The sequence below is a fragment of the Taudactylus pleione genome, unplaced genomic scaffold, assembly GCF_031769625.1.
Source record: "Taudactylus pleione unplaced genomic scaffold, aTauple2 ptg000016l, whole genome shotgun sequence".
Taxonomy (NCBI): Eukaryota; Metazoa; Chordata; class Amphibia; order Anura; family Myobatrachidae; genus Taudactylus; species Taudactylus pleione.
Genome location: NW_028284418.1, coordinates 36142988 through 36168363, shown reverse-complemented (window position 1 = coordinate 36168363; position 25376 = coordinate 36142988).

Genomic DNA, 25376 nt, shown 5'->3' with positions numbered 1-25376 from the left:
TGACACTTTTGCTCCTGTGTCTAACAATACTGTGCATTTTGGATTTCTGTATCCTTGCCAATGTATTGCCAAAATTACATAGTGGCGTTGGTCCCTAGGCTTCATGAAACAGATTACAAAGTGTATTGGCGGCACCTGGGATCCACCTTTCTTTCATAAGGGGTGTGTCACCTCCCATTGTCCCACCTCACTTTCACTCTGTGCCTTGTATGGTGCAATCTTTTCCTGTACTTCTGCATAAGGGTTGAATATGGGTGTTGCTGTGGGCTGTACTAACTGAGAGAGAGTTTGCTCCTCTTCTTCCACATCACTCTTGGCAATGTGCCTGGGGACAGTACCCTTGTTTTTCTCTTGGAATGCTTTCCACTGTTTAAACAAATCAGCGTTGGGTATGCCATGTGTCTCTTTTATGGGGACTCAAGCATCCAATAGATCATGAAACATTTGGTAGCAGGTCACTTTATATAGAGTTCCTGTAGTGAGATCCTTATATTTGGGATTATACTGTTTTTGTTGTATCCCCACACCTCCTGCTACTGGACTCTGCTTCACTCTGCTGACTGTATCTAATTCTACTAACTGACTCAACATTGTACACACATCAAACACAGTTGTATCTGCAGCTTGTATCATAGAGAGCATAGCAAACAATGTAGCTTTCAAGTGTGATGGAGTCATTAGTAACAGCTATGTAATCATCCGGGGCGTGACTTTAGTCATATCATCCATACAACAGCCACATAATAACCAGTAATAGCATAACCCACTCAGGCTGCATTACCATGCCTTTCAAGCCCAGTCAAACATGCCAATTATCTCAATCAGTTAATTCCTGCACTTATATCAGGCCATGGTATTTTGGCACTAAATCTGCTGGATGATCATACACTTGTGCAATGGAGTCCCTCACTAAATGTAACAATGTAAATGGTTGATCCATAATCCTAGCTTTTTGCAAATACAACCTTACACAAGGGTCCACACTCAGAGACCCTAATCCAATACTCTCTGTGTTTGTCAACATTACTCCATCTGCTCCAGTCTGCCATAAATGCAACATCCAGCTGAGCATATTTTCATTCTGCACACTCGCAGAATGAGTCCTGCACATGCGCCGATTCCTGATAATCAGGAATCTGCATTCAGCAATGCTGAATCAGCCCCTGTGTCCATTGGAAAGAAAGACACAATGTACGACTTAAACCAAGGATCAAGCATGGTCATCAAAATGTATTGATCCGATTAAAGGACTTGATCTACAAGTCCAACATTCTTAGCACAATCACTTCATTTAATCTCCTGCTTCAGTTTCTCGAGCTGTTTTTCCAAAAGTCTAATTAGGGGAATAGCCTGAATAAACCTGGAAGTGTCTGAACTTACTTCACAGGTGACGACTTTGAAGGGTTTCAGCAACTTGCACCACATGGAAAGTATTCTCCACTGTGCTGGAGTAAGGTACATTCTCCCTATGTCATGGCTCATTGTGTAGCTCTGGATGGATTTTTGCTATTCCTCCAGCAGCTGAAGCATATAAATGGTAGAATTCCACTTTGTTACTACCTATTGGTTCAGCTGGTGGAAGTGCAAATTAAACTGTTCTTGCAGGTGCTGTAATCTGCTACAGACAGCTGCTGAATGCCGAAAATGTCCCGAATTTTTTTGGTCGACAGACAGCATCTCCTGCACGTCTCTGTCATTTTTCAAAACATTCTGCACCACCAAATTGATTGTGTGAGCAAAACATGGGGCATGTTCGAAATCACCCAGCTGTAATGCTCTCACAATATTTGTGGTATTGTCAGAAATCACAAATCCCGAGGAGAGTCCATATTGCAATGACATCCCTGAGTTTTTCTAAGAGGTTGACACCGCTTGGACATCGACTGTGACACATTGTGGAGATAGTATAAGGCAGTGGCCCTTGACCTATTGACCGCTAATTGTATACTGTATATCACAGACAGAGAGTATCACGGCCTGAAGTTTTTTTTAACAAAACAGAAATTATTATTTTTAACAAAAAATACTTGCCCACTGACTGAGCGGTTGGCCTTGACCTACTGACTGATACTGTTATACTGTATATCACAGACACAGTATTACTGCCTGAAGTTTTATAAAAAAAAATATAAAAAAAAAAAAAAATCACTGCCCACCGACTGCAACACACTGTGCATAAAGTATAAGGCAGTGGCCCTTGACCTACTGACCTTTACTGTAATATATCACAGACACAGTATCATGGCCTGAAGTTTTTTAAACAAAACCAAAATTATTATTTTTTAACAGAAAAATACCTGCCCACCGACTGCAAAACACTGCACAGATAGTATTATTAAGGCGGTGGCCCTTGACCTGCTGACTGTTACTGTTATCAGAGCCGTAACTAGAGTTTTTGGTGCCCTGTGCCAGAGAGAGCTTTGGCGCCCCACTCCCCTATTTTTTAAATAGGGACATAAGATAGTGCACCTGAAAGAGGGCCATGGCTTCATGGGGAAGGGCCATGGAAGAGATAGGGAAGGCTAGGAGATGGTGGAGATAAAAGAAGAGGAAGCTACAAGTGAGAATGATAATAAACAGGAAAATTGACAGGCCCAATCAGCGCCCCCTTCCCTGCAGTGCCCTGTGCCATGGCACAGGCCGCACTACCCTAGTTATGGCCCTGACTGTTATATATCATAGACACAGTATCAGGTACTGAAGATTTTTTTAACCATGATCCTTAACATTTCAATTACGCATAGTCATCTGGATCAAAGGAGAGTCGTACCATCTGCATCTTTTCTTTCTAAACACTTCTGGAGTTCCTGTTGTGGAATCAGCTATCTCTGATCTCCAAAATATCTGGAAGGAATAAGATGATGCCCTGCTTAAGGTCTCTATTAATCACAAAACATTTGCTGATTTAAGCCATTAACCAGCAGCTTTTTCCAGTCGGGAGATAGAGTTTATCTCTCCACAAAAACTCAACGTAACTTGTTCCAACCTTGCTTTTCCCTTCATCAGATCACACAAGGTTTTGGAAGATATTAACCTTGTTTCTCTCTTGTTGAAGTTATCTCCTAGTCTAAACATTCCCGACATATATGAAAAACACATTTTGGATTAACAGATTTCCTGGGGAAGTTATTTGGTTGACGGAAATAATTGTGGTCCAGAAGAAAGGACCTGGGTTAAAACCATAGATAAACATGTAACCATTATTATCAAGAGATTCAATCCACTTTTTTCATTGAAGCCAAGTAGAGTAATCCTGTAGGTCATCCATACCTCTGTAACCATGTTCAGTTGTATCTCCTAAAGCAGTGCTTTGATTTTGACTTTGCTGTGTCTAATTGTTTACCTGCCACCCTAGTAATAACTCAACTTGACTGACCATTCAGATCTAACAATAACTCTGACCTTGGCCTGTTTTACATTGCAGCAAGGCCCCTGATTTGTTGCTGACTATATATATATATATATATATATATATCTTGTCCTGTCTTCAGATCCAACCTGCATCAGTAACTGCCTAGCAGACAAACCTGTGGCCTGTGAGTGCTTCGGGGTGAAGTCCATCACCTCTGTGAGGAGTTCCTGATGAGGACAGTCACCCTATATATTGCATTCCTCAGGTGAACCATCAGTATCTGCCAGCAGCACAGAGGGTCCATAACATCATCCACATTCTGGAAAACTGCAATTCATGATAAATTAGTTGTTAACTCAGTGAGACCAGAGAAATCCCTCTCTATGCACTGACCATTGCCTTGCTCAGGAAATATGTTTCTCAACATTTTATGACTTCTCAGCTGTGACACCAACCAGCAAAAACAATTGGAGACTATGGGCAAAATGTAATAGGGGGGCAAATGTAATACGGTGAGAGTTTACTGCAAAACTCTCACATTGGTCAAGTTTTATCTTCAAAATGGGAAAACATCTGGATGAGAGCTTAATTCATGAGAGTTTTTTGAGTTTGCATGTTCATGGAAAGTGTGAGAGTTTACTGCTAAACTCTCACATTTTGTAAACTCTCACCCTATTACATTTGGCCCCATATATCTTGTCTGCCATAAACCTACAGTAGCCCATATAGATGTGACACAATTTTATTTTTATTTTTTTGAATCAAGTGATTTTTATTGATGTTTTATAAACAATTACAAAAAACTGAAAAATAAAAAAATAATCACTGTTATATCAAAATCAGAATATATTTCCAACTATTGATTATAAAGCTGGGGTTGAATAAATACAAATACTGGGATACCAAACTAAACGTAATACAAGACAATTATAAGTTTGAACAAAGTGGCACATTCTCATACTTACAATTCACAGTTATCTACTTACAGACAACTGACACTAGAAATGATAAAAGAAAAACATCTGGAGATAAAAAACACTAAAGCTCACAAAAAACTAAAAAAAACTAGTAGTTTAACACTAATTTCACTTCCGGCTCAAGGCGTCTACTGAGGTCAGAGGTACTCCATCTATCCCATTTATCATAGAATTTATTCCATGTCTTTCATGCTTAACTACGTCATTAACAAAGGCCCGCCACTTGAAAGGGTCATGTGAATCAGATGCATACCAACTCCTAGCTACCACAACCTTTGCTAAAGTGTTCAGATGTAGGATATATTTATAAATGTTCATAAAGAATATTTCCTCTATAGCTAAACCAAATAAACAAAGATTGGGACAAAGTGGGGGAAGAGAGAGTTCTGTATGTATAATATCCTCGAAGATAGCAGACCAAAAGGGAAAAACTCTCGGACAGGACCAAAAATCAGAATGCTCCGCCTTACATTTGGGGTAATGAGTATCAGATCTAAGGCCCATCCGGTACATTGAGACCAGGGTATGGTAAGTTCTATGTAAGACACAGTAATAAACTTGCTGGTACCTTACACATGGAGTAGTAAACTTAATGGAGACTAGAATTTGTAACCATTGTTCCTCAGAAAGAGCACCTAAATCTGCCTCCCATTTAAGTTTGAGGATCAAAAAGGTGTGGATGTAGGTGGGAATTCAAAGTGGAAATATGGCCTCTATAACCTAAGATTCAAAGCAATATTTTAATAGGTTGAGGCAGACATGGAAGGAGTGGATCTACCATATTGCGTATGTACTGAATGCTGTAACTGTAGATATCTAAAAAATGCAGAGTTAGGAAGATTGTATTCACTGCTCATTTGTTGCAAGGACTTAAAGCACCCTGCCTCAAATAACTGACCCTAGGAGGTAACCCTCTTCAACAGCCACAGGTTGTCATGAGAAAGACCCATCAACTCCTGGTATGAATTATTAAACCATAGGGGTGAGTCTGCATTCAAATCCTCCCAGTTATAAAATGAGTGGGCAAATCGCCATACTAACAAAGCTTGACATAAGAGAGGAGGAAAAAGAGATACAGAAGAACCAGATAAAAGTAACTGTAATGGAGAAAATGAAGACTCCACCTGCTCGGCCAGAGAGGGTAGAGTAACACCCACAGAGCCTCAGCTGGAAAGATATACCAATTGTGAGGACACATAATACATACGAAGCTTAGGTACACTCAGACCCCCATTAGCTTTTAACTTAACTAGAGCTTTTAAAGCTGCCCTGGGTGGTTTATAACCCCAAAAGAATGATGAACAATAGCGGAAAAAACTTTCTTAGAGATATAGACAGGGGAATGTTGAAGCAAGTATAGGTATCTGGGCTTTATGGCCATTTTAAAAAGATTAATAAGACCCATAACGGTAAGTGGAAGCTTTTTCTATTAATGCATTCGTAATTTAAAATCTGATGTGAAAGGGTCAATATTTTGGGTAACATACTCTGCAGCACTAGGTGTAATCCATAAACCCAGATACTTAAACCTGAGAGTCCACTATAGCGAGCAGGAGGGTAGAGGCATATCAGGAAGGTGATCAGAGATAGGGAAAATGTTATACTTATAGCAACTGCGATCCAGAGAAGTTCCCAACCTGATTAACAATTCATAGGACTGAAGTGAGGGAGGGATCCGCATCATTCAGAAAGAGGAGCATTTCATCCACATACATAGCAATGACATATATAGATTCTCTAACTCTAAGACCAGAAACATCAGGAGCATTCCGTAGTAAACAGGCTAAAGACTCCACTGCAAGGGTAAATAAGACTGGAGAGAGAGGACACCCTTGACAATTCCTCTACCTAAGAAAAGGAGGGTGTTACATAACCATTAACAGAAATATTGGCTGACGGAGAAGAATACAGCCGCTGAATCCATCTAATAAACTTGGGACCAAAGGCAAATTTATCAAGCACTTCCCATAAGTATACCCATTGAACCGAATCGAAGGCATTGGCAGCACCCAGAGACACCACCAATGCCTCTGGACTAACAGAATTCCTTGTGTGGATGATAGAACAGCCGATGTAAGTTTTGCACCATAGATTTCCAGGCATGAATCCCGTTTGATCATCATGTACTATAGATGTAATCACCTTATTTAGCCGTATAGCTAAAATTTTGGCCAGTATTTTGACATCAGTAGAGAGAAGGGAAATAGGTCTATATGAATTGGGAAGGGTGGGATCCTTACCAGGCTTAACTAAGACTATAATAACTTGTGGGTTGAAATGCTGCCTTCTAGCCTTGCAAGCTCTCTATCCAGGGTATCTGCTCCAGCCAGGCCTCCACATCTTTAGGATTAGAAAATAAATGAGTAGTGCCCTCATGTACCACCAACAAATGTGCCGGATATAACAGAGTACTGAATCTGACGTTCTTGTAATTTCCTTTTAACTTGCAGAAAAAGGGACCAAGACTTTTGTATTTCCATAGCAAAGTCCTGATAGGCTGACACCAAGTGATTTTCAAACTTCAATGGACCATGTATCTGGGCCAAACATAAAATAGAGTCCCAATCCTTGTAATGGAGCAAGTGGGCAATATAAATGTGCATGCTGATGCAGCTGGGGGTGGGACCTGAAAAGGAAGGTGATGGGCCCGTTCCACTGCAAAATGAGGACTAAACTCTGCACATTTAAACAACTGAATTAGCCAGTCCTCTAAAAACTTTTCAGGATTAGAACCTTCAGCCGTTTCAGGATGCCCAACAAATCGGACATTGTTGCATTGTTGGGTCTGAGCGGCCCTCCATGTCTGATAGCTTCATGTTAACAGTAGCCATTTGCAACATTAACTCTGCAACAGTATCCATAAGGGGATGAGTTATGTCTTCCAAGTCTGATATTCGATGTTCTGCCTCACTCACCCTTTCAAGTATCTTTTGCATATCATGTCATATAAGAGAGATATCTGTCTGCACCTGCCCAATCTTATCAGTAACACGTTGCTCGGATGCAGATGCACTTGCCTCATGTCCAGTTTTCCCCATGACAGCAATGTTAAGGAACAGGCCGGATGGGTGGCAAATGAGAAAAACTGTTTATAGGATTACAAATATCAAATTGCCAGAGAACAAAGACAAGATATGCTAATGTACATCTGGTACTACAGTATTGCTTCAACTGCACACAACACAGTCCCCTTTAAGTAGAGAGCTTGCAAGGCTAGGAGGCAGCGTTCAAACCCACAGGTTACTAATAATCAGCCGTGTCTCTCACAAATAATAGCAGAGCTACAGGAGCCAAAATTCTCGATCCAGGAGGTATTACTCACTGTACATCAGTTTCACAGGTGCAGGTCCTACTTATTGTCATGTTTTGAAGTTATAGGATTATCCACAGTGCCATTTCTCTCCATCACTTTGATGTAATTGTTGATGTCGACACTTGTTTGAGTTTATTATATGTATATAAATATTTCTATAAGCCTTTATTTTCTAAATATATCAGTGTAGACTTCAGTTCATTTATCACTATGATCTTTTAGAGAAGAATCATAAACAAAACAAGGTGACAACCGTCCTGTTATGCCATCAGCATTTACAATTGTTATATGCATTTATTTCTGTGTAATCTCCACCTAGTGGTCAGACTGATATCTGTTGGTTTGCTCTTCTTAGGCTGCCATAGTAATCTTCCCAGATGCACCCTGGGTAGGTCATTGTGTCGACTCTATTTTAGTTTCCACATGGACCACTGCAAACTGGTGCTACTATATTTCTCCCACCAGCACAGCATAAGATCTGCTGTCAGTTTTGAATCCTGTTTTATGTTTGCATTGCATCATACCAGTGCATGTTGTAATCACATTCCATGTTTGTTTTTATTTCAAATTTACCATATTCTTCTCCTATTACACAGATCTTCACATCTAGATTGGATTATTGAAGTATGAGTGGTTATCCTGTCTTTCTAATTATATATAAAAAACAAAAGGAAGCATATAGTGAGGACATAACATGTCCAATTCAAGACTATGGAAAAAGAGAGCACATTACAAGCGTAACTTCACTATACATATTATATGTACTATATTATTTAGAAGTGATACATTTCACTCTTGTTTCTTGTCATTGTAGTTGGATTTATGTTTCATTATCTTCTGTAACAGTCCAGAGTCTGCTATTTTTCTTCATTAAGAGACACTTCAAGTGAATTGTTCGTGTGTTTTTGCTTCCTTTGTAGTCCAAGGATTTTTAGAAATATTGCTTATTAACACTATCTAGTTGTTCCAGCAGGTTACTATTAGACATATTACACTTCTTGGAGCATTACATTGTTGCATGTTTCCCATTTTGTAATTAATAACTTTTCTTCTTAACCGTATATTTTTTTCTTAGATTTTAATGTTCACCAGAGTTTCAGGGTTGTCATCAGTAAGATTTCCTATAAAAATCAGTGGTGTAAGGCTTTTGGGATCTTATTGACCATGTGTGAGGCTTCCGTGGCATTGCTTGATTTGGATTCATTGCTCTAGATGTATTGTTAAATCACTCAGAGCTACTAGTAATTATGACTCCTACAGTATCTGCGGTCACAGTTAATATTTTGGCCACAGCACAATAGTCAGAAGACTTCTGTATCTATATTGTTGATAGGTGGAAACCCTATTCTTTAAACAACTTAAGTTTGTAGATCAGACGTTTCTTCAAATTCATGATTATGCTTTGTGAATTACTCTTTTGTGTAGTTGTCCAACCTCAAAGAAAAGTTCCTGGCCTTGCCAAGCCTTTTGTGTAGAAACTTAAGCTGGGTACACACTATACTATGTGACGTTGTCCAAGAACACACGTTATAGGGGTCTATTCACTAAGCCTTGGAGAGAGATAAAGTGGAGAGACATAAAGGGATCTATGTATTAAGCCATGAGAGATAAAGTGGATGGAGGTAAAGTACCAACCAATCAGCTCCTAACTGTAATTTTTCAAACACAGCCTGTAAAGCAACAGCTAGGAGCTGATTGGTTGGTACTTTATCTCAATCAACTTTATCTCTTTTTTTCAAAGCTTAGTACATAGACCCCAAAGTACCAACCAAGCAGTTCAAAACTGTTATTTTTCAGACACAACCTGTACAGTGACAGGAGCTGATTGGTTGGTACTTTATCTCTCTCCACTTTATCTCTCTCCAAGGCTTAGTGAATAGAACAAACACACTATGCAATCTTCAGAACGATGGTACATTATATTGTGTCGAGGATTGTTCACACTAGACACTACACGATGTGCACCACATCATTCATTGCATCGTCCCATCTGATGTGCAGTACAGCAGTTGGAACGAAGCGATGAACAATGGCTGAGAACAACGGATCAGGCATACATACTATACGATATGTACAATATATTGTTCCGATCCGTGTGAGAATGATATATTGGATGATAGATCTTATAGTGTGTATCCAGCTTTAGACAGAATACCAATATATCTATTAATAGAGTTTTAGTTATGGTAGCCCTCAGTTGTCCAACCGTACCTGAACTATCTATCAACAGACAGCAGTATGTACCTTATCTAGGTAGATGGTCATTGACATTTGGCAAAATGTGCACAAGAAGCTCTGTTTATTTCATGGAAAAGTCTAATACACAAATGTTTGTTATTGTGGCTAATATGTGTTATGTATAAAGTTTGACACTACGTTCTTGTCTTGCATTATATACTGTAACATTGGCAGAAAAGAATAATCATTTTCTTCATGTATGTTTCCTTAAGAAGATTTTCAGCATCTATATCATCTTGTGCTTCTGGGACAGGGTTTCTAATATTGTTGTGCAGCCATTGTTTAGCACAAACACCTTGATATCACACAAGAATGCCTGGATTGTCCACACAATGGGGCAGATGTATGAAGCTCTGGAAAGTGATAAAGTGGAGAGTGATAAACGACCAACCACTCAGCTCCCAACTGTCATGTTACAGGCTGTGTTTGAAAAATGACAGTTGGGAGCTGATTGGTTGGTCGTTTATCACTTTCAATTGTATCAATTCCCAGAGCTTCATACATCTGCCCCAATGTATTTTAAGGTGCACACCCAGGGCCACCATCAGGGGGGGACTGCGGGGACTCCAGTCCCAGCCCCAGAGAGAGAAGGGGCCCGGGTAGTGGAGGTGTGAAATGCAGTGATGTGCGGTACCGCACGTCACTGGTGGAATGCACCGGAGGCAGCCATAGAAGTAAAGAGACTTGGTGGCATTTAAAACATCAAGCCGGCTGTGAGCCAATCACAGCTCATGGAACGCCAGCCAGCCAATCAGCAGTGGCCGCTGCTGATTGGCTGCAGTTCGTGAGCCAATCACAGCTCGTGGAACAGCATCCAGCCTGGCTGCCGTTCCACAAGCTGTGATTGGCTTGCAACCGGCTCCATTTATTAAATGCCACCAAGACTCTTATTCTCCTCTTCTCTGGCAGCTGCCAGTGCATTTCAAGAGTAACACGCGGTACCACACATCACTCTGCGCTGGCTGTCCTCTGTGCTCCCAGAATCACGGAGATGGGCGAGTGTCCAGGTAAGTTTGGGCTCTGTTGTAGGGAGGGAGTGCCTAATTTATGTATAATTATATACAGTGCTCGAAGTGGTAATTTAGAGGCCCCTATGGGCCCCTGCTTCCATATCACCCCATTGTACTTCTACCCCTCCCCCACACCCCCCTCACCCTTCTCCCTGCCTGCTCCCCTCTCTCACACCTTGCTTTTACTGATTCCCTTTCTTTTTCACCCCCTACAATAGTTAGCCTGCCTCCCTCTGTCTGCCCCTTTCTCTAGTCCCTCTCTCACACCCTCCTCTCTCTCTAATTCCCTCTTACCTGCGCTGCTGGAGTGGAGCCACCGGGATCCTCTGGTCTTCTTCACTGCAGTTTACCTGGCGCCGCTATGAGCCAATGAGAAGCTGCCATTTGGCATCTTCTCATTGGCTGGCGGCTGCGAGCCTTGCGATTGGCTGGCGGCCTCGAGTCCCGCGATTGGTTGGTGGTTGCGAGCCTCGTGATTGGCTCGCAGCCGCACAGTGCGTGGTGCTTACAGTGCAGCCTGGACCAGGTACTTTGTCACGGTTACATGTCAGCGCCTCCGCTGCCGCGATTGAGATGTGCCCCCTGCGGGACACATCTCTACACATTGCTGCCACTGTTTCAGCGCTGGGATCCCATACTGGATCCCAGCGCTGGTGCATTCTCTAAAATGAAGTGGGGCTGGAAAGTGGCGGTATGTCATACCGCCATATACTGCCCCACTTCGACCACTGTATATATATATATATATATATATACATATATATATATATATATATATATATATAGTGATACTTGGGGTAATTAGCTTGATGGACTAGTATCAGTGGTGCAGTGATTAGGTGCAGAATCAGACTCCACACATGGCATTCCAGTAAAACAAATGAACGTGGTGCTTTACTTCCAGCATAATCAGGAAACAAATGGAAAATAATAAATGCCTAACCCTTTCTTAGAGAACTAGCTCACTTCTTGAACCCTCTCTACAGAAGCAGCTAATCTGCATGAAAGTCTCTCACAGTCTCTGAGATTGGTGGTCCTTCCTGCCACATGCAGAACTGGACACTGGCCTCCTGGCCTGGAAGAGCTTCCTTAGCTTGTTGGCGGCCACCTCTCACAGTCTAGCCTGCTTCCTTGCAGGTACCATAGCTCAGTCCCAGAGTTGGATAGCCTTCCCTGTATCTCACAGGTCTAGACTCAGGCCTCCTGGCCCTCACTGGCTTGCTAGCACAGTGAGCTCAGTCTGACTGGTCTGCTTCAGTCCTCCCTGGACTGAGTTCACAGGGCAGCCCTTACACCTCTTCCCAGAATCCTTTTCTTCTCTGTGTAGGCAGATCTCTCCTGCCCCACACAGAATCTGCTGCTCACCAGCGCCACCTCTGGTGATACTGCCACAAAATATATATATATATATATATATATTTATTCATATATATATATATATATATATATATATATAAATCACACACATACATGTGGGTAAGTGCTGTTACATTACTTGCTGTGCTGACACTTACATTTGCATGCTTTCATTTAATATAGCTAAGCACCAGAGGCTTTTTTTTGTGTATGTATGATATATATTCATATATATACATATATTTATATATACACACACACAAAACATCTTGTGGCTAGATATATTGCATTAAAAACATGCAAATAAAAATGTCAGCACAGAAAGTAATATAACAGAACTTACAAACGATTAATCTGTGCCCCCAATAGGTCCAGCCCTCCCTGTCTCTCACCCCCGAAGTAGCTCCACCCACATCCACAGCTCCGCCTACTTCTGCCCCATACCCCGGGGCGAGGGGGCCCTGCCTAATTTGTCAGTACCGGGCTCCACCATTTCTGATGGCAGCCCTGTGCACACCTACCCCCGGCCCTTGGAAGACACCTCTGCATCCTAGCATCCTGACTGTTGGTCTCTAAAGAGGCAGACAAATCTAAATAGATGCAATGTGGACCTCTGCATCTAGTCACATTCTCCACTTCTATATTGCATTGCAATAATGTCTACATTTTGTGTCTTCACTGGTCTGCAGAATGCTCACCATTGCTCTGCAGAATGCTCACCATTGCTCTGCAGAATGCTCTTTCACAAATGCCACCATTTTGTCCTGTATACCTACAGTATGCGCCTCAGTACATCTGATGACTTGGGCTTTACAGATGATTTCAACTATGTTAAGAAACGTGTCCACTAGACACAAGAGCTTTGTGTTACGTTATCAGATTTCTTGTTTGCAGTTAATTCATTGAAGTGAAAAAAAGAAAGTGAATTACATAAAGAATGACAAAATGTGTACGGCATTTGCATTCATGCTGCCAGTTCATAAGATTACATAGCAATGAAATAATTATTAATTTGAATATCACTTTCTAATTCCACATGATGAAGAGAAGAAAGAAGAAAAACAATTAAATTGACCTTAGATTAATGAGCTGTTTAATTGACAACAATTAACAGTCCAATTAGCTGAATTTATGGTAATTAACATTTTTCCAATGAATAATTATTAAATCAACAAAAACAGGTAAAATGGAAAGATAGTAAATATTATCATTAAGCTCCAAGTTGATTTTACTTATGGGCACATGAATTTCCATTATACTGTAGTTTACTACACTATTTGCAATAGAATGTGGCAACATGTATGACAGTTTGGGTATTTATCAAAATGTCCTTAGTCCATGGTTACAACACCTTGTTTACAAAAGGTAAAAACTATTAATCAGCCTATTTTTTCTTGATTTGTTTGCTTGTCATGTGCTGTCTCTGCATTATGATTGGTAGGTGTAGAGAGGTATAGAAATGATTCAAAGGGTGGCAGTTTGTTCCAGGAAATATAGTGGTCAGTCATTTTGCTGCTCAGCCACTTTTCAACTTTCCGTCATAAGCTGATTTTGAGATTCATTGTGCTGCAACTGCTTTAGCGTCTTTTGGCGTAGTCGCGTCTGTGATTATATGCTAATGCTAGAATCAGCCCTTCCTCTTTCGTACAAGTGAGCATCTGAATGTACAAGGACTGAGACGCCCTCTGAGCATCTTTAGATGCTGTAATACCGTTTAGTGCGTATTTAGGAGCCACCATCAGTCACACCATGGAAACTTTCATTAGCTGCATGCTAGGTGCAGTTTCCCTGTCAGAGTATGGCTTCCAATGTGAGTGATTAAGCATCTGCACGCCTATGACACTCTCATAACACTGTTGTCACTTTCAAGTGCAAAATCTATGGGCCTAATTCTGAGTAGCTTGCTGCTGCGACCACTTTACCATCTTTGCTGTAGTTGCATCTTCAACTGTATGCTAACGCTAGTATAAGCCCATCCCCTGGTATACAAGTGAAGCCCATCTCCTGGTATACAAGTGTGCATATGATGTGCAAGGACTGAGACGCCCACTTTGAGTGCTTGTTGTGTTTTTAGACACAACCAGGGATTAAAGTGGGCAGGAACGGGGTGGAACTGAGTTGTGTCACCTCTAATGGTAGGTGGAACTAGTTCCACCTCCACCAAGTCCCTGCACAGAAGTCCCAGAGACAGAGAGCCACTCACTGTCTGCCTAGGGAGGCTCAATTTCATCAGAGAAAACAGCATACAGGTAAGGAAAGAATCACGTGAAGGCAATACATAGGGGTTGCAAAAAATCTTTGGGCATCCAAGTGACATAGACTAGCTGTCAAGGCTGCTGACTCTTGAGACTCCTGGGAGGAGGCAGGCCTACTATGCACAATAAACTGGGGTGGTTTTAGGAATTACCTTTTCATGAAATCTCGATAGCATGGAGTAAAAGTAAATAAAATTTATTCACAGGAGATATATAGTAGCAACGTCTCACATAAAGTCTCAACAACACTGAGATTTACATAAGCAATAATTACTATAGGAGAAAACCCCACATATAGTCTTTAACACAGAAAAGTTAATATGGTAGGGAACCCCGAGTCCAGTATGAGGCTAACACCTCAGGATGGTATAGAGGAGCTTCACCTGGGAGGAACCCTGTAGTGATAGAGATCCAGAGCAGGGTTGAGCCCTGTGATGCTGTGAGGTTGAAGCAGAGTTGAGCCCTGTGATGCAGTGAGGTCGGAGCAGAGTTGAGACCTGTGATGCAGTAAGGTTGGAGCAGGGTTGAGCCCTGTGAAGCAGTGTGGTTCCGGAACAGGGTTGAGCCCTATGGTGTAACTAGAATCCAGAGCGGGGTTGAGCCCCGTGATGCAATGAAGGTTGAAGCAGGGTTGAGCCCTGTGAAGCGGTGTGGTTGCGGACCAGGGTTGAGCCCTGCGGTGTGACTAGAATCCAGAACGGGGTTGAGCCCCACGATGCTGTGATGATAACTGTATCGGTGCAGTTGACAACTGTAATGAAGATGGGTTTGATGTCCACAGGAGTGAGAGGCAACAGGCAAAGTAAATAGTGCAGCAAAAGGTGAAACCACAGCAATGGAGCAGAAAGCAATACTTAGGCACTGGCTATGCTGAGCTCTGTAGAGCGGCTGGTAACTGGCATCAGAAGTTTAGCTGGAACATGAGCGAAGATATAGCAAAGTCCACAGCAACCCACAGGCACAGCAGGGATCTGGCAGGAGTCCAAGAAAGACCTGAAAGTAATGTTGCACAGACACTGAGACACAGTTAGTAACAGGCTTTATACTAGAGGTCTGTGATGCATAGGAAGTTCAGAACATGTGACCCAAATGGAATCAGGTTTGAAATAATGAGCAGTCTAGCAATCCCACAACCTGACAACACCTTGGAAACAGATGGATCACTTTAACTCTCTATTCCCTGTATTTGAAGAACGCCAGCAAGCAGGATAGCTCCTCCAACAACCACAAAGGAACTTTGGAAAAAGTAATCTATCTTTATATACTGAAATAGTCGCAATCCTGACACTAGCTTGTGGGGACCCCATAGAAAAACTCAGAGGCACGGCAGAAAAATAACACTGATGATATAGAATTTTTTTTTTCTTTTTAAGTGATCTAACATTGTAGGCTCAGCTGGTGGCAGGAGTGCTAAAAAAGCATCTGAAATGTATTTCACACTGTCATAGCCCCCAAAGCCATTCACTTTACCGTTTCCTATACACAACAGTGTGTGTGTGTGTGTGTGTGTGTGTGTGTGTGTGTGTGTGTGTGTGTGTGTGTGTGTGTGTGTGTGTAAAGAACAGTTTTTCACATTTGTTTTTGCCTGTCAGACTAGTGTGGCTGGGGAGGGAGGAAGGGGGGATTGGGAGTAGGCAGTGGGAGAGATGAGTACCACCACTTCTCCAGGACCACTTTGAGCCCTGGACACAACCACCTGTTACATCATGGAAACCCCCCGCACTAGCCCCATGCTAGATTCTTAGTCAGAGTATGAATCAGGCCCTATGAGCTGAGTTTGGGACATATGTGACTCTTGATAGTATATTGCAAAACATATACATTTTTAAGTGTATTATAACACTAATTCTCTGATTATTTCATTATTTTCACTTTCAAACAAACCCCTGACATTTACCTACTGTAACTGGTATTCTTTCTAATTCTGTGTCATTTACACAAGCAATTAGTTAATTGTCCACATTTGTTTATTAGTCAGATTGTAATGATTCTCTCATGTTGTCAGCATGAAAAGATTTAGTGTAACCGGGATCTGTAGGGAGTAATCTACAGTACCTGGCAGACCTGATTTATGCCTGGCCTATGTTTGTTTGTTTTTCATACAGAACAATAGGAATTTCATGCAAAATAATATTAACCGGTTATTCTAACTGAATGGTACAATATGTGTCAGGGGTCTAAAGGATAACTTGGCTAGCTAAACAACATTTTGATTATATACTGTTGTGTGAAATTAATGTCTAGGAATGTATGTCAGTCACTAGGTGATGTAAGGAATTAGCATTGAGCTTGCAGAAATCTTTATGTCTTCCTATCTGTGTTTCAAATCATGGATTCCATACCTTATCCCATTGTTCAGCAGTCTATTATATGTTGTTTAATTGAATTCCAGCATAGCATTTGAAGACAGTGAGGACCATCTAGGCATATGCAGTACATGTTTACGCTTCTAGTGTTATGGTTATGAAGGTTGTCCATTGTAGATGATTGTCAGGTGGCATGATGTGAAGGTAGAGAATTTAGGCTAATCTTAGTAGGTGCTCACAGTAAGTTCTGCCTATTTTTCTTATTGGATTTCCCACCCACCTACTCTTCTTTTCATTCACTTGTTTCTTCTGTCCTTTTGTCTTTGTCTTATCTGGTTGTGTTTTCGCCATAACTTTTCCTTTGTGGTTCATGTAGAGCTAGGTAGGAAAGTACTGGTCACTGGCGCCCATAGTAGACAGAACAATCATTGCAGGACATTTCCCCTTTCTATAGGACAGGTTTGTTGCCTCTACCTGAGCAATGGGTTGGGCACTTTTTGAGGAAATAGTCCAGAGCCTTGTCAAAGGGAGTGTGGTGCAGGTAAAGTTGAGGATCCATATCCTAGTTATTTAATTTAGTTGAGATTGGCAATTGCTGGTGGCTGCTGTGCTTTCTTGCCACCCTAATTCAAATAATTTGAAATTTATTTGTTCATTCAACGCCAATCCCGGTGCCAGTGTTGTTATTTTATTTAAGGTTGATCTGTTAAGTTATTTATATTTGTGGGAGGTTTAGGTCATTATGGCAGTTTGTAAACTGGTCTATATTTAAATGATCCCTAAATATCAAATGATAGGAGACTTAGAGCCATATTCAATTTGAGCGGACCCGCGATACTTTTCCGCCTCCCGGACTTTTCGTCTACTTCGCCTGTTTTGCAGGCGGAAAAGTATCATGCGCGTGCCCATGTATCCCCGTATTCAATTTGAAAGTAAGCGAAAATTGGACCCGGTGAAACTTAAACAAGCGGAAAGTCCTGTCAGATTTGGGGAATCAGCCTGACACCCCCCCAAAAGATGCTCTGACATGGGGGTTAGCTATGGTTACCCCTGATTTGGCTTGCTGAAGATATTTGTTGTTTTTAAACGGGCTCAATAGCTGCTAAATAGAGTTTTTGTATAAATGGTGAAGAAAAGTATTCAGGAGTTTTTTTTGCAGAAAATAACTTATCCCAGCAAATTTGGGGTACATGAAAATGGGGGACAGCATATTTAAAAGTTGCTAAAGTTCAGTTTTAAAAAACGTGAAAAATCCACCTGCCGCAAGCACCTGCAATTAAAAAAACACCTGGGGCATACTTGGGGACCCCCTAGAGTCTAGTTTGCTAGTTTTTAACTTGGTCCCCGAACTTTTTTTTTTTCGCCCCCAAAATGAAAGGGAATTTTTGGGGTGTTCTAAAGTGTTTTTTTTTTACATTTTGATGCAGTTTACCTTTGGGGGACTGTCTGAAGTCTGCACGGGGGTTCCCGCAATGTTGCACCCAATGTTGCACCCAATTCTGCACTTTTTTCTGCCTGCCATTCATAGGCGAAACTTTTTCGCCTATTACATTGCATTAGCTTTCTGCCTAGGCGGAAAGTCTTTCAAATTGAATACGGCGATACTGTACTTTTCCGCCTGGCGAAATGACATCATTGGCAAAACTTTTTTCGCTGATTCAAGCTTTTCGCTCCAAATGGAATACGGGCCTTAATGTTTGCAAGGAGATGCCATATAGCTGTACATACACAAAGTGGAGGCAGCAGTACTTTCAAGTTATATAATTTAGCCCTAGGCTGTTATTGACCTATAGGATTACTGTGAATCTTGGATGAAATACATGTGCTAAAACATCAGAGAATTACCAGATTCCTTGATGCCTCTTAACATAAATATTGATGATTGTTGATATTCAACCTATGACGTATTTAACGCTAATTGTACAGGAGAATGTGATACCTTCAATTGAGTTTTCACCTATATTAGACCTTCTCATACTTTCGTGAAGATCTATGCAAACTGGCAATGTGTCAAATAAATACATACATGCTAACCGTAAGTATAACTGTGCCATATGAGTGTGTATGAGCAGTAGGAATGCTCTGGATTATTATTTTTAGGAGTTCTGCAGTTCATTCAGACAGTATTATTTAGAAGAACTGAATGTGCACAGCTTTTGCGGATAGCTATTGTAATATGTGTTATATATTTATTATGATACACCAGTTTTATTCCTAGCACTTGCCTGTGCAAGTCTTGTTGATGCGTCTGTCTGATACAGAAATGTATGCTCTGTCCATGGTACTGACACAGCACTGCATAGAGCAGGAAGCAACTACATAAACGTACAGTATCAGCTTCCCATGACATTAAGACAAACATGATATATAAATACATGATAATAAATAATAATAATAATAATATACTGTATAAACAAAACATGAATGACAATGTAGTGGACCTGGCCGGTATAAAACAAATAGCAATGAGAACAGCTGCCAACATAGTACTTAGTAATACATTTAAAAATTGAATCTGAACCAGGCTGATGTGAGAAAGTATAACTTCAAATAATGTGTTTTAAAACTTACATTGTTAATAGTTTCACTGCAAACAGCATGTTCTTGATTTGTTTGTGACCTTGACAATTGTATGATACATTTCTGTGAAAGCTACAAGTATAAGTTTTGCTCTCCTCGTTGATGCTGTTAGGCACTTTTATGTTAGGTATTCACCTTCCCATGAGCATTTTAAGCTCTCATGAAAAAAGGAAACTCATGCATTATAAAAATGAGACTTAATAATGGTTGAAAGTTTTCTTATTATACTTAGAAAGGCCCTATCAACTGAAATAACTGATTAATCATTTTACTTAGTAGATGTTACTTATCTAAGGGCCTGATTCAGAGATGGCCGCAAAGGCGATTTTTACGCAGCTCAAGCAATTGTTTGCTAATGCACATGGTCGAATGCGCACGTGCAGCAATTGCTAGGCAATCACGCACGAACAGAGGACCCACTCGCAAGGTGAGCGACAGGTAGTCAGCATTTGGGGGTGGTTAGAAAAATGCAGGTGTGTCTGACCGTTGAAACGCTGTTTTGAAGCGTGCATAAATTAGTCGTTGCGCTTTCCTGTGCAGCATTAGACCCCTATGCATGTCAGGAGAGCTGCAGTGTTTTTGTGGCTGGACAGACATGACTTACATGCCGCATGACTGCCTGATGTGCGTTGATGGTACTGATGTGTACACTGTTGTACGTCGTCATACGGATATGAAAAGGCAGCATTGGGTGTCCCTATGCTCGGTTATGCTTTGGAAGGCATTAGCATATTTTAGTAACTGTGATCCATGAGCGAATGCAGTTGCCTTGTATCTCTGAACCAGGCCATAAGATGTTAGTTATGTGATTCCAACATTTTAGTTACTGTTATAAATCATATTCCTGTCATTGAAAGAATAGCAATATCCATAGTATATGTATCACTGCGCACAGACTGGAAAAGCAATGATTGCAGTAGTGAACTTCTTAATTAAGCATTTGCTAGATCTTGCTTTATTTGGCAGAAGCATCATTAGCCACTTTATAGGTATGCCAATCTCAGTGTTCTTACCCTAAACCTCATGTGAATGGTTAGCGTCATATCACTGCACATCACCAGCTATTTCAGTTTTAACCCTATAAAATGATGGGTAATATGTCGGGTGGTTTGGGAAGCAAAATTGTCAGTGATATGTGGCTATTAGCATTTAGCCAGGAGCAGCATTCCTTTCATAAACCACTACATATATGCAAACTCTGACAGTATAACCTGCAAACCCAAGAATGTCAGCAGAAAACTAGTCATACTTGTGTAAATTGAGGCGTGTAACATCACCAATGTGGATTTTGTAATGTACCTCAGCAGTTTGGTGCATCATAAATGAACTCCAAAGAGTCCAATTCAAAATATCCCAAGAAGGTTCTCCTGAGACAGAAAACTTTACAACTCTCCATTAGTAGCCACTTACACATACACAGTATGGTAAGGCCGCTATGATCGGTATCAATTATTGCAATTTTTTTTAACATCATTGATACATCTCACCCTAGTCTCTTAACATTAGTACATCACTTAATATAGTGATATATATGTATTTCTACACTTAGGGGTCTATGTACTAATAATCACGGACCAGCCGCGATTATTATCTACCCATTTTGCCAGGGATATTTTACATTTTAATGAAAATATCCCCACTATGTACAAAGGGGAACTCGCAGGGACAGCAGTTTTGGTAACTGCTGTCCATGTGAGTTACATCCCTGGCAAATTGGAGAAGTTTTTCACAAAAGTGAAAGACTTCTCCAGGGGAAGCTAATACTGGGCATGCACACAGTCTCAGCTTCTGGAGCCGGCCAGGGGCTGCAAGAGAGAGATCAAAAGATCTCTCTCCTGCCCCTGGAGTCTTCATAGGTTTACAGTAGTTTACACGCACTCCCTTGGCTGAGAAGCAACCCCACACATAAATGGTCTCAGGATGCTTTACTGTTGGCATGACACAGGACTGATGGAAACGCTCACCTTTCCTTCTCCGGACAAGCGTTTTTCCAGATGCCCCAAACAATCTGAAAGGGGATTCATCAGAGAAAATAACTTTACCCCAGACCTCAACAGTCCAATCTCTGTACCTTTTGCAGAATATCAGTCTGTCCCTGATGTTTTTCCTGGAGAGAAGTGGCTTAGTTGCTGCTCTTCTTGATACCAGGCCATCCTCCAAAAGTCTTCGTTCTGTGTCATGCCAACAGTAAAGCATCCTGAGACCATTCATGTGTAGGGTTGCTTCTCAGCCAAGGGAGTAGGATCACTCACAATTTTGCCTAAGAACACAGCCATGAATAAAGAATGGTACCAAAACATCCTCCAAGAGCAACTTCTCCAAACCATCCAAGAACAGTTTGGCGACGAACAATGCCTTTTCCAGCATGATGGAGCACCTTGCCATAAGGAAAAAGTGATAACTAAGTGGCTTGGGGAACAAAACATCGAAATTTTGAGTCCATGGCCAGGAAACTGCCCAGACCTTAATCCCATTGAGAACTTGTGGTCAATCCTCAAGAGGCGTGTGGACAAACAAAAACCCACAAATTCTGACAAATTCCAAGCATTGATTAGGCAAGAATGGGTGGCCATCAGTCAGTATGTGGTCCAGAAGATGATTGACAGCATGCCAGGGCGAATTGCAGAGGTCTTGAAAAAGAAGGGTCAACACTGCAAACACTGACTCTTTGCATAAACTTAATGTAATCAGGGGCGGATTGGCCATTACCTTTAGCGGGGATAATCCCGGTGGGCCGATTGGTCTTTGGGGCCGCTTCTCAACTGTGCCCCGCCCCCAGAATCGCGTCACCCGGCTCTTTTTTTTTTCACTGTACAGCCCCGCTGTCAACTCCCTGCGGCCTGCCTCTATCGCGAGAAGAGGCTTTGCCGCTTTACAGGAGGGACTGACTACATCAGACACCGCGCGTGAGCACCTTGGAGGAAGAGTGCCCAGGCGCCACGCGGGTCCGCAGCCAGCGGCAGGTGGGGTAAGTTAATGGATGCTCAACCAGCCAGCCCGATTGTCTCCTCTGCACTCTGTCCCCTCCCCAGGCTGTGAAGTGTCAACTTCACAGCCTGGGGAAGGGACAGAGTGAAGAGACAATCGGGGCTGGCTGTCTGGTAGACCTGGGTTTAATTAACTAGCTGCAGCGCAGTGGAAGCAAAAGGGGGAGGGCTGGCTGGCTGGGAGACTTCCACCGTCCCCTGAATGCAGGAGTCAGGTCTCTTTTGTTTTTTTTTTGTGGCTGATAGAGATCTGTCTGAGGGAGTGGGGGGAATTAATGCTGATCTGAGGGGGGGGGGAGTTATTCTATATTAATATGATCTGTCTGTGGGGGAGGGATCTATTTTTTTGCTAAGGACAAATGATTGTCTGAGGGAGATGGGGATCTGCTCTACTAGGGGTGATGATGATCTATCCCTGGGGAGGGGTAATTATGTGCTAAGGGGAGATGATGATCTGCCTGGGGAGGGGGGTTATATTGTGCTAAGGGGGGATGATCTCTGAGGGGGACTATGCTGTGCTAGGGGGAGATGATGATCTGTCTGAGGGGGATCTGCTGTGCTAGGGGGAGATCTGTCTGTGGGGATGGGGGCTATTCTGTGAAATGGGAATATGATCTGTGTGTTGGGGAGGGGGGCTGTTATGTGCCAAGACAGGAGGATGCTGCTGGGGAGATGCAGGATAATGGCACTAGGAAGACGCAGGATGATGGCACTGGGAAAATGCAGGATGATGGCATTGGGGACACCCAAGGCGATGGTGCTGGAGACACACATAGAGGATAGTAGGACCACTGGTACTATGAGAAGAAAAGACTGGGGGACAATAATCTTCAGTAAGACAACAATCCTAACAAAACCATATTACTGATGCAAATGGAACAAAATTAGCAAATATATTTTATTAATATAAAATTGTTTGATATGGGAAACCCACATTCTGTCCAGCCCCAAAACTTCTGATTGAACCTCTGTTGAATGATAATGACATTGGCTTTATTACTACACACACAGGCAGCTTCCAGACCATGTGATCTCCTGCATGAATAGTGAATACCGTCTCAAGGCACTGCCTGTCCAGGGAGGATCAATTTCTTCAGAGGTTCCCTCGTTGCAGAGAAATCATATAGGTAAGAAAATACTCATTGTCATTAACATGTTTGCTGTGCTTATTCACTAGAAAGAAGGAATGGGGGCATGGCTATCAGCTTTTGGAGCCGTGGGCATGCCCCCAGGATGATGAAAATGGGGGGAGTGGCTTGCGTGCATAACATTTCACATTAAGCCACACCCCGCCACAAGGCCACACCCACTTTTCGGGTGCGCGCCTACGGCGTGCGCGCATAGGGCCACTTTCTAAGTTTTTTTCCAGGGCCACTTTCAATTCCCAATCCGCCCCTGAATGTAATTGTCAATAAAAGCCTTTGACACTTATGAAATGCTTGTAATTTTACTTCAGTATACCATAGTAACACCTGACAAAAAGGTCTAAAAACACTGAAGCAGCAAACTTTGTGAAAACCAATATTTGTGTCATTCTCAAAACTTTTGGCCATGGCTGTATATGAAGAGGTTTGTTGTTTTCTTTATACAATCTTGTGTAGTGAGAATGGAATCTGCAATCTAATAACCAGTATACAGCAGCATATCATCTCAATGCCTCTTCATGTAATGACTTGATTGACAGTGAAATCTGCTAAAAATGAAAATAAAATAAAATATATAGTAAAGGAAGAAAGAATCTGTAGAAGTCTCCATAATGACACAGAAGGTCAGCACCACAATATTTAGCCCAGAACAGAATCTCATTGTACTGTCTGAGAAAGATTGTTCTAGCCATAATATGACACAATTACACACTGATTAGTAGGTGAGCTTCCCGTGAATGGAGAGGCTGCTTAATTGCTAAGTAGCAGACATGTGAACAAACATTCAACTTGCTGTCATTAAGTAAAACAAAGTATATTTTGGACAAATATACAGTATCTGGTATTTACTGATGAGACAATATTCTACAAACATGAGGTTGAACATTACAGGCAATGGGGAACATTACAAGCAATGGGGCTAAATCTGAGCCGGAAGCAAAACAAAAACAGCAGGTAACTTTGTATCTGGAACAAACCATGCTGCACTGCAAGGGGTACAAATACATGTAAATACTGTCTGCTTTTGCATGTAGCCCACAATGTTGCACAGCTCTATCGTAACACTGCAACTTAGATTTGAGGTTGGACACACCCCTCCCAAATCTAAATCTCTCTGCACATTTTACATCTGCCCCACCTGCAGTGCAGCATGGTTTTACAGTACCAAGGTCAGGTGCACAGTTACTTGTTCTTTTAGCTTTACTCCCAGCTCAGAATCAGCAACATTGTGTGACTTACATATCAGTTATACTTAATGTGCGGTGGCGGATATTACCTAGGACTGCAGTCCCCTCCTGCTGTACATATGTGCGTATGAATGTATAAGGACTGAGGTGCACACTTTGAGCGTCTTTAGACACTGCAGTACTGTTTAATATACCACCAGGGGCGTATCTATAATGGGTGCAGGGTATGCGGTGCACACGGGCCTCCGGGTCCAGGGGGGGCCCGCACACCCTGCACTCATATTATGTAAAACTTACCTCTCCGAGGTCCCACATCAGGTCTCCCAGTGCTTCTCAAATGCCGGAAAATGGCCACCGCCGCCATTTTTGCAGATATTGTGCATGCACTGTGAGGAAATCATTGGGAAAATTGCGGCCGCGCCATTTCCCCTGTGATCTGGCATGCGCAATAGACTCCAGAACACTCTAGTGCCCAGAGTCTATTGATTCTGTGGCTGCCGGCCGCCGGATTGAGACGAGGGGGCAGTGACGTGGGATGCACATGAGACCCCTCCTCTCTAAAGACGTCCCTGTATGCCACCCTTATGGCAGGGGTAGATTTTCTATCTGGCTATGTCTTCCAATGTGAGCAATTAAGCGTCTATGTACGCAACCACTTCAGTACATACCC